Here is a 10164-nt window from a genome sequence, read left to right as displayed (position 1 = left end):
TGTGGAAGTCAGAGATGAAAGAGAATCTCAAAAAGGATGAGAACAGATATGTTGCTTGGATAGGAGTGTCACCAGTTTTCCAATAATAACAATAAGTCATATTTATGAACTCATAAATTGGCTCCTGCCATGGGACTAAATTCTGGATATACACTATATCCTATAATTCCTACAGTACCCTACAGTGTTGGCACTAGTTGTGCACAGGACGAAAGTGAAGCTTGTAGAGACTCAAACACTTGCATGAAATCAAAATGCTGATAAGGAGCAAGAGAGAAGACCCAAGGTCAACTCTATCTGAAGCTAATGTCTACTCCTGCAGTTTCTGAGCCATGTGTCCTATTCTATTGGGAGGTGTTAGCAACTCCATGAGCAATTTGTTGACATGTACATAAGCAGATGACACCACACATCTGTCATAGCAGTGGGGAGACCACTTATTTTTATTTCATCATTTTATTGATTGTTACAGGTCCTGCATTGAAAGAATGCTTTTAGATATTATAGATACACATTTGAATTGGGATGAATTCAGCTGAATGCAGTTAAGGTTCATATGCTAAGGTATATTTTTAAGTTAAAGAAGGAAAGCTTCAAGAAAGTAGACATACTATAATACAATTTATATAAAATACTCAACTATTTCTGTGCCCAGAAATGCCTAGAACTGGAGATATATATATATTCGTTTCCCACAAGGTGAACAGTGATACACTAAAAAATGTCCACAGAAGAGTGATATACTAAAAAATGATGAAGAATAGAAGTTCATTTAATACAGGTAAATTATACAATTTTCCATAGCCAGATGTATGCACAGAGAAATACATCTAAATACTGATAGATGATAGATAGATAGATGATAGAGAGCGAGAGAGATCTTATAGATAGATATTAATATAGAAACAGATGGATAGATATAGATATAAAAAGATTTATTATGAGGAATTATCTCTCATGATCATGGAGGCTGAGAAATCCTATGATCTATAAGCTAGAGACCCAGGAAAGCTGGTAATATAATTCAGTCTAAATCTGAAGGCCTGAGAACCAGAAGAACTGATGATGTAATTTATTATCCAAGGACAGAAAAAGACCAATGTCTCAGCTCAAGTAATTAGGTGGAAAAGGGGTGAATTTTCCCTTCCTCTGTGTTTTTTTTATTCAAGCCTTCAATGGATGGGATGATGCCCACACTGGAAAGGGCAATCTGCTTTACTGAGTTTACTGATTCAAATGCTAATCTCACCTGGAAATACACTCATGGACACATCCAGAAATATTATTTAATCTGAGCAACCCATTTCCAGTCAAAGTGACACATAAAATTAGCCATCACAATGAGATTCTTCCACCACACCCACAGTGGGGTTTAGGCCCTGCTCACAGACTCTTGCTTTCTAACTACCTGCAGAATCAACACCAGGCCATTACTTGGTACTTCTAGCAAGACATGTGTCTGAATATTGTTTCTGAAACATCAAATTATTAACTATTGTTGTGTCTGCAGACAGTAATGTGTCTGAGGCAGAGGCAAGGATTAAGGGGCTTTCAATCTTGCTTTGGGTGTTTCTGTATTTTTTAATCTTTCATGATGATAATGTCTTCAGGCATTACAAAGAGAGAGCAGAAGCTGCTGTGTTCTGATTAAACTGGCCAGGTGAGACACACCCCACACAGTCATTTATGCATGGCTAAGTCTGTCCTTTGAGTGGAGCTACTGCTTGCATCTTTACCTCTCAATATTCATCTGCTACAAAGACTCCTCTGACTTTCTGGATATTAAGAGGCTTGGAAAAGCAAGTAAAATTCCTACAATCTACTAGAAAATAAAGAAAAGGATTGTCCAGACTGGCATATCATCAACTTGAATACACACGTGAAATTCCTGGTATCTTGTTGGTATTTGGATTCTGGGTCGGTGGATCTGGGATGAGTCCCAAGATTCTGCATTTTTAACAAGCCCCTGGCCTGTGAACCTCACTTTGAGATCAAGACACCAGAGAGAACACCAGTGTATAATTGTTGAGTTCCAGAGTGCCCCAGAAGCAAAGTTCCTCTAAGGGCTGAAGATTCTTGATTGCCAATAATATTGCAATACGAATTAGAGGAAAACAAACATGATGAGAAATGTCAAATAAATACTTTGAACTCGTGGGCAGCTATTGTGATGTCGAAAGGGCTGTGGGTGGGATTCTGATCACAGATTTGCCACCAAGTAGCTTTGTTTCCTCAGAGCTTCGGCTTTCTTGTCTGAAGTGAGTGGGTTGGATGAGATGATCTCTAGAGTTTCATTCTGCTCTGAAATTGAGATTCTTATGACTGAAGTGGAATGAGTCCATAGCTGAGCTTCATTACTATGCATATAGAGTAATACAGTCATTAAAGTTGACATGAGGGCTGAACACTAAGGAGTTCTACTAGTATAAAAGACATCCAGATGTTGCAGATTTGAATTTGCATGTTTAACTGCTATTTTCCCAGGGAATCTGAGATGTCAAAATTGTACTCGTGCAAGTCGTGAGCCTGCAATGTCATGGTCCAGAGTCTACTTATCATGCAGAGTAAAGAATCCTACTGGTCAAAATCATGGGGTTGGGGTTGCTATTGTTTCCTTGAATCTCCAAATCCCTAAAAAGTTTCATCAGCTAAAAAGAAGTTGGGGATAGGTCTGTATATTTAGTGGAATTAGTGAAGTTATTATGTTCATTTAAAGTATAATTATTATAGCCTGGGCTCTGGTAGCTTTCTCATTTGTGCTCTTAAAGTGGTGAATAAATCACATTTTTGTCCAGCAATGTGATTGAAATGCAGGCACATATGAGTCTTATAACCAATTCTCACCTAGAGTTACATGGAGTGTGACACAGAGCTGTGTTGGACCTCAGGTCTAGCTGCTTCCAACAGCCTGCTTTGCTGCCTCCCAAGCCATGCTCTGCAGAAAGAATCTATGCCAATCGATGGTTTAGTGGAAATAAAGACCAGCTAAATGAAAACGAACAAAGTCTGTTTATTCAGAAGTTGCTCTAGGAGGGAGTCAGCCACCGTTACTCGTGGTTGGCAGAGATCCAAGGCAGGCAGAGGAGTGAGAAAGCTCATGGTAGAAAAGGGACATCTCAGGTGTGCCCTAATGGAAATTCTTGGCCTGCGAACCTGGGGGCAGCTAACTAAAAGTGAGCATCCTGTGTAATTGGTTAAGGGAGCATATTTGGCGTTCTCTAGTCCTGAGTTGGAACTGGGGGCAAAAGTTAGAGAAGCTATCAATTATTTGTCAAGCCCTTGTGATTTTGGGCAATTGTTACAAGGGTATTGTTTGACTTCCTGGATTATTACCAGAGGTAGTGATCAGCTTCCTACATGTCTGACCTACAGATAGCAGGTTGGCTCCTTCAAGTCTCACTTAGAGCAGGTTAATTCCTGGCCTGGCTTCTGCAGATAAGAGGTTGGTTTCCTAGACAGGTTGTTGTAGGTTGTGAAATAGAGTTCAATCCTTATACATAGTCTGGCCATTCTCCATTTGATGTTTAATCTTTATTTTTTTTAATAACTAATGAAGTAGAGGACTTTCAAAGCTTTAAGGGAGTCAAGATGGCTCCAAATTCAGTGAAGGCATTAAAGTATTCTAAAAATCATTTAGGATGAGAGTACCCCTCTAATCCAATCAAGAAGAATGGGACTATATTCTGTCCTAATTAAAAGGAAGCTTCTCTAATGGACATTATGTTATCATCATAACAAAAAGACAGATGCCTCTGGGGGATCTAGACACTGGAGAAGCAAAGTCTGTGTGTGATGACACAAGAAAACTTATGGCAACTGATCTAAATAAGAAAAATAATTAGGAGGTGGGGCGAAATGAGAGAGCACCCAAGACCAGCCAGCTTCTCTTATGCAGATTCCATACGTTCCAAGCAGATTTTGACTAGTGATGAGATTTTTAAATGTAACTTAATTTTGGATAGGATGTGTGCTGGAAGAATATTTGAGTTACTGAAAATGAATGCCATGCTCACAACGAATGACCAAAATGGCACTGGGTTTCATGTCATCTCTGTGAGATTGGGTCACATTAGGGTAAATGGACAAAACCAGATTTCTGGGTGTACAGAGTAGAAGACTAGAGAGGCCCTACCCAACAGGTACTCCATCCAGTGTGTCCCTGTGGGAGCTTGATCCTCAAGCAGTCGTCTGGCCAGCCTCACTCCCTGGCACCATTTTAGCCAGACCACAAGTTCTTTTAGGGTGGCCATAGGGGTTTTCAGTCAGTGTTGCGACATGCTATACTGGAGCTTGAGGGAAAAGAAAATCAGTAATACTGATCTTGTTTTTATTTCAAATTGTGGTAATTTGTTTTAAATGAATTTTCACATCAACTTTGATCTATTTAAATATTGCAATACAGCAGTCTTTCTCTTGTTCACTAGATTTTTGGTGCGCCCTTACATTTCGCACCCAAGGAGCATGCTGGGCTCTGATCCCAGTCCTACTCTCAGGGCCCAGGGACCCAGCACGACACTGGCTCTCTTCCCCTTGCAAACTCTCTCTTTTTTATACATTACAAAGCTGATTGCTCAGTTTCGTCTAATGCAAGACAATATGTGTAGTTGAAAATTCATTGCGAGTAAGGATATCGTGAAATATAAACTGAGTGATGCAGAATAGCTCCAAATTTTGGAAGTAACAACAGAGAAACCTGCTTAACCTTCTGTTATCAGAGATAGAATGCCTGCCTGATTTTGGGCAACCCACAAGGCTGCAAAGCAGGGTTCCAGACACAGCAGACCCTGCTCACAAATGAGAAGAAGCAAGATGAGAAGATGGGTTGCTGGCTGTGTGCACTAAAAGGTAAAATCCATGAGCACAGGAATGGCCATTTTATCCATGTCATAACTTCAGTGCTTAACTCATGGAAGCTGCTCATCACGCTGAATTGAATTCCTTTTTTTTTCATCTGGCTTTTCCATGTGGACGGTAACCTCATCAACAGAGGCACCTTGGATGTAGGTACAATGTAAAAAATTGACGACGATGATGATGGTGAATGCAATAATTAAGTTCCTGGAAATGGGAAACCTAGAAAAAGAGGCTAACATGGTAGGTACTTTTCTGTGAATGGCATTACCTCTTGAACGAGCAGCACTAATCACGTCAAGGCTGTTTAGGTAGGTCTCACTATGCGTAGAGGACAGTGACGAGGCTGATTGGAGGGAATCTTCCTCTGGCTGCCTCAGGGGAATGCTCCAGAGCTCATAGAAAGCACAGCAGAATGGAAGTTCCATAGGGCTGCCAGATAAATTACAGGACTCCCAGTTAAATCTGAATTTCAGATAAGCAATGAATACTTTTTTAGTATAAGCATATCCCAAATAGTGCTTAGGTGTCCTATGTTTTTATTGGCTAACTCTGGCAACCCTAAATGTTAAGGCTGAGAAAGTTGAAGAATGCAGATGGAATCATCATGTCACCAGTAAGAGACTGACTGCTCAGGGCTATCAAGAGCCCAAACCAGAGCATCCTGATGAATAGTATTTCCCTCCCCATCAGGCTCCCCTTGGAAGCCCAGCAAACCATGGTGGCTTCAGCTCTAGGTCTTTGTAAATTCCTAAGAAAAGCCTCAGAGTCAGAAAGATGCAAGGAAATAGGAGGAGACGCAGAGAAAGGTGAAAGTAATGATTAAGGGGCTGGTGGGACTGTTTGATTTATGGTTTATGAATAGAGATTTAAAGAGCTAGATAGGATTTACCTTAATTATACAATGACTAATTATTCAAAGACTAATGACATAGATGAATGCCTATAAATATCTTTCTGGGCAAAAGCATCAAAGGTGATTAAACTCTGCTAGAGTTGAGGACAATGGGACAGGATTAAGAAAAGAAGAAGAAGTTCTTAAAGTAGAGGATTTTTTTTTTTTCTAAAACACACGTTCCCATAATATATCCTATGTGTTACATTGATCTCTGATATATTGCCTACTTTTAGCCTTTCAATGTTTTTCTCATTTGTGAAAACCTATGTTTCAGTCCTTTGAAATTCACTACGGGCAGGGAGTTGGTAGAGGAAGGAAGGTTCTAAGGATGTTTCTGTTTCTCAGACACTAAGTAACTCAGTGTGTTACATGATGTATAAAATATGAGAAGAGGATGAAAAGCACTATCTAAAAGAGGGGCAGGTAGGCTTTAAAAAAAAATCCCAGAATAGTTCAGATTTGCTCGTGAACGCAAATCTCCAGGGCTCACTCATATGTAGGGACTCTAGGGAAGAACCAAAGAAACTTACCATGGACAAGTTTGTATTGTGAAGGTCCCTCTTCTCTAAAAAATGGTTCTGAATGAGGGACAATGACCACAGAGATCCACTTCTGCACTTTATTCTGACATAAATTTGAATCTCAATCACTATAAGGCTAGAAAGAAAGAGTGGGGTGATCCCTCCACTAGTAAATGAGCCCAGCTGCTGCCCATATTCCCATCTCCAGCAGCTTCTTTGACCATCCTTGCTTAGGTAGCTAACACATGTGAACTGGTTAACACTGCTCCTTCATCGAAATGGTTCCGTGAAGAATACCCCTTGCTGGTATTGGTGATGAATGTAAAGAGGTCTAGGAAAGTGATAGCTCTTACTCAGATGATAGTTTCATATATGACTGGTCCTAGGCTCATAACTTTAAAATTTGAAAGAGCTATTTTGACTTTTGAGAATACAGTGGTGTATGGAAATTGGAGACTAGAAAACCTTGAGATATGGCTGTCACAAATATCCAGATCTACCATCATGCTTTTCCTTGAGGAAAAGAAAATGAGAAAGATGAAGGATTACATCTATTGCCTGAGCTGCTATACCTTACTATTCAGTGGATTTAATATAGTTTATGGTAAAGCTAGGATAACTCTTTACCTAACTCTCAGTTTGAGGATGAAAGTTTGCTTCCACAATGTTCATATTCCCTAAATCCTCCATGTCCACCGGGTGGTCCTTCAGACATGGAAAAGAACTTTTGATATTTGTTTTCCAACGCTGGCCACCTAAGTCATCACATCCACCAGTTCCAAAATAGAAACTTGCTGAAAGGAGCCCCAGGAATATGACACAACACAGGCTACTAGATGACATTTTTTAGATATAGAATCAGAATCTCTGTTTTATAGAAAATAAAGTTAATAATCCTCTGGGTATAAATTATTTTGTAAGCATATTATCATATATAATATGTGCACACTAATAATGCTGCTCAGAATGCTATAAATTTATCAGTCTTTTATTTACTGTGTTATTTTTATTATTTGTGCACCTATTTAGTTCAGCAATTAGAATGTAAGCTTCAAGGCAAGAATATATATTAATAATTATAATTAGGTTTAGGAAGAATTAAAGCCAAGTGAAAACAAATGGCTTCATCTTTAGAAGAAAATTTATTTCTTTGTTGTCAAGTTAGCATAGTCATTAAGGATTCTAGATTGTTTGCGACTGTCTATGTGTGGTACAAAATACAAGAGGAAAACAATGAGTAGGAATTATCCCACTCAACCTACAAGGTGATATGAACATTTGTTTTTTTATTTAGTGCCTAATGTCTGAAAATATTAAGAATGATACTTGAAATCCAATTTGTAAGAAACCAAAGTAAGTGTGTTGTAATTTTAGGACTTTCTTGGGTATCATCCTGCAGAAGACACTGGTCTTGCAGGTTTCCTTGGATGCCATCGGGGTCAGACAATATGACAATTTTACACATTATAAAATGGGCTAGAAGAGACTTGTCTCGAAGCCCTGATGAAGACAATTCTCTGAAACAGTCTCCTGCCTCCTGGAAAGGATTAGAGTCAACCTGGAGGCACTCCTCCAGTCCAGTAAGCGTGTAACCCAGCGCCTCTAAGGCGCTCTCCAGAGAGCCTGTGTGGAGTCGATAATCAAGTTTGCACAGTAGATTGAGCTTTTTTGCCACTTCTGTGCCCAGTAAACCATTTCAGTCACTTGGCAGTAAGAAAACTTGTTTTAAATTTTAAGTAGTGGTGTGAGAAGTTCCTAGCACAATAAGTACACAATACCCAAAGACCCTCAGGAGAGGGACCTTGTGCTTGGCATTGCAAATTTTTTCTCTTCTTGGAATATATGAAAGGTATCTTAGTGCTTATCTGAAGAAGCCCAGTGATGTTGCTGCCATGGGCACGCTCACATAAACTGCACAAGCAAAAGGGACGCTCCTTCAAATGGTCACCTGGAAACAGTGCTTCTAGCAGAAACCCTGGAAAGGGACTCAAGAGACATGGGTTTTCATTCTGCTTTTGCCATTGATGGCTGCACAACCCTTAGTAAGTCACTTAACTTCTCTGAGCCTCAGTTTCTTTATAAATCAAGGTTTGGACTTGACCTTTTCTAGCTGTTAAGTTTTACAATTCTATGCTTCATTGACATAAAAATTTACTGTAAGCTTAATACTTTTCTTAGAAGAGTTTGAGCTAATTTTGCTAATCACTCTCTAGAACAAAATCTAAACATTAGAGAGGGCATGATGTGGTGTTAAAGGCCCTCTGACCAGAGCCCCAAAGAGCTCCTCGTGAACATGAACCAGGACTATTTTCATGTGCAATTGGAAGGCATATTCCATATATCACAGACTTTGGAGTTTGCAAATGTGCATATGGTCTCTTAGAAAACAAGAGACTCATCACTATTAAGTTGTCTCATTACAGAGTAATAAATTGGAAATTGCAATGAAATTAGGTTGATTTCCGACTGACAAATTTTTGTCACAGGGCGGAAAAGAAATAATCATATTGAAAGCTGCAACAGCTGTTACATCATATTATATTTTAAAATCCTTCAGAGAAATTAATTAATTTTAACATTGTTATACTCTCCTTAATAGTGTTCCAAAATACCTGGCAGTGATTAATCATAGTTGGAATTTTTATCAGTCATGATCTAATACATTTTTCCAAAAAGAAAATTTTGTTGCACATTAAAATTACCTTGTTTGAATTTTTAATTGTAGATCTTAATCTTGTTTGAAAATATAATCTTTATCCATTCCATGTCATGGAAACTTAGTGCTTCTCCTCAAAAAACATTTTTAAACTTTTCTTGAATTCTTTTTTTCTTTTTGAAATATCATTTAATTTCACGTGGCTTTAACGAGTAATTGTTTTCAACAGTTTCTAAGAGTTTCAGTCAGCAATATTTCATTCCAGAATAAAAGGTAATGATCCATAAATTCTTAATGCCATATTTTTATAGCCGGTAAATTAGTCTTTAATGGGTTCAATAAGTTCTGTGATGTATGTCATTAATTGTTAATGGTGTTTTAACTAGATAATTGTTATGAAGGGCTGTTTTTCATCACTACTGGTGAATGACTGATCCATGCTATCTGTTCCGCTTCATAGTGTGGTGCTTATTTTATCTGGCTTTGTGTGCTGAGAACAGAACGAGTACCCAAAATGTGCAGATCAAATATCCAATTCCGACAGTAGCGTATCATGTAGCAATGACGTAATTCTACAGTTTTCAGTTCCTGTTTGTTTTTATCTTCTGTATCAGTTAGCTATTTGGTCCTACAATGCTGAGTAATAAACACCCTAAACCTCAGGGGCTTAAAGCAACAATCATTTACATTCACTGTGATGGTTAGTTTATGTGTCACCTTAGCTAGGCTCTAGTACTCGGTTATTTAATCAGATATAAACTAGGTACTGCTGTGAAGGCATTTTATAGATAAAGCTAACATCTACAATCAGTTGACTTTAATAGAATATCCTTGATAACACGGTTAGGCCAATCAGTTGAAAGTCATAAGAGCAAAGACTAAGGTTTCCAAAGAAGAAGGAATCTTGCCTTAAGAGTTCAATGTTGACTTCAACCTACGTTCGCAGCCTGCTGACAGCCTTAAGATTTTGGACTCTCTAGCCTCTACTCATGCTTCTGGAGGCTGGGTGGGGACTGCCTTATCTAGTGGGTTCAGCTGGGTTGAGCTCATTGCTACAGGTTGGAACTTTGTCTGTCCTCATGTCTCTAGAACTACCCAAGACATGCTCTTCATGAGCAATGGCAGAGAAGCAAAAGGATTAGCCTTATCACTCAAACACATTTCAAGTACCACTTACTTCACATCTGCTTACATCCGTCGGCTGAAGCAGATTGATGATGGAGCCCACTATGTAGGGG

Source organism: Pteropus alecto, unplaced genomic scaffold, assembly GCF_000325575.1.
Source record: "Pteropus alecto unplaced genomic scaffold, ASM32557v1 scaffold13, whole genome shotgun sequence".
Classification (NCBI taxonomy): Eukaryota; Metazoa; Chordata; class Mammalia; order Chiroptera; family Pteropodidae; genus Pteropus; species Pteropus alecto.
This window is presented reverse-complemented; position numbering follows the sequence as displayed.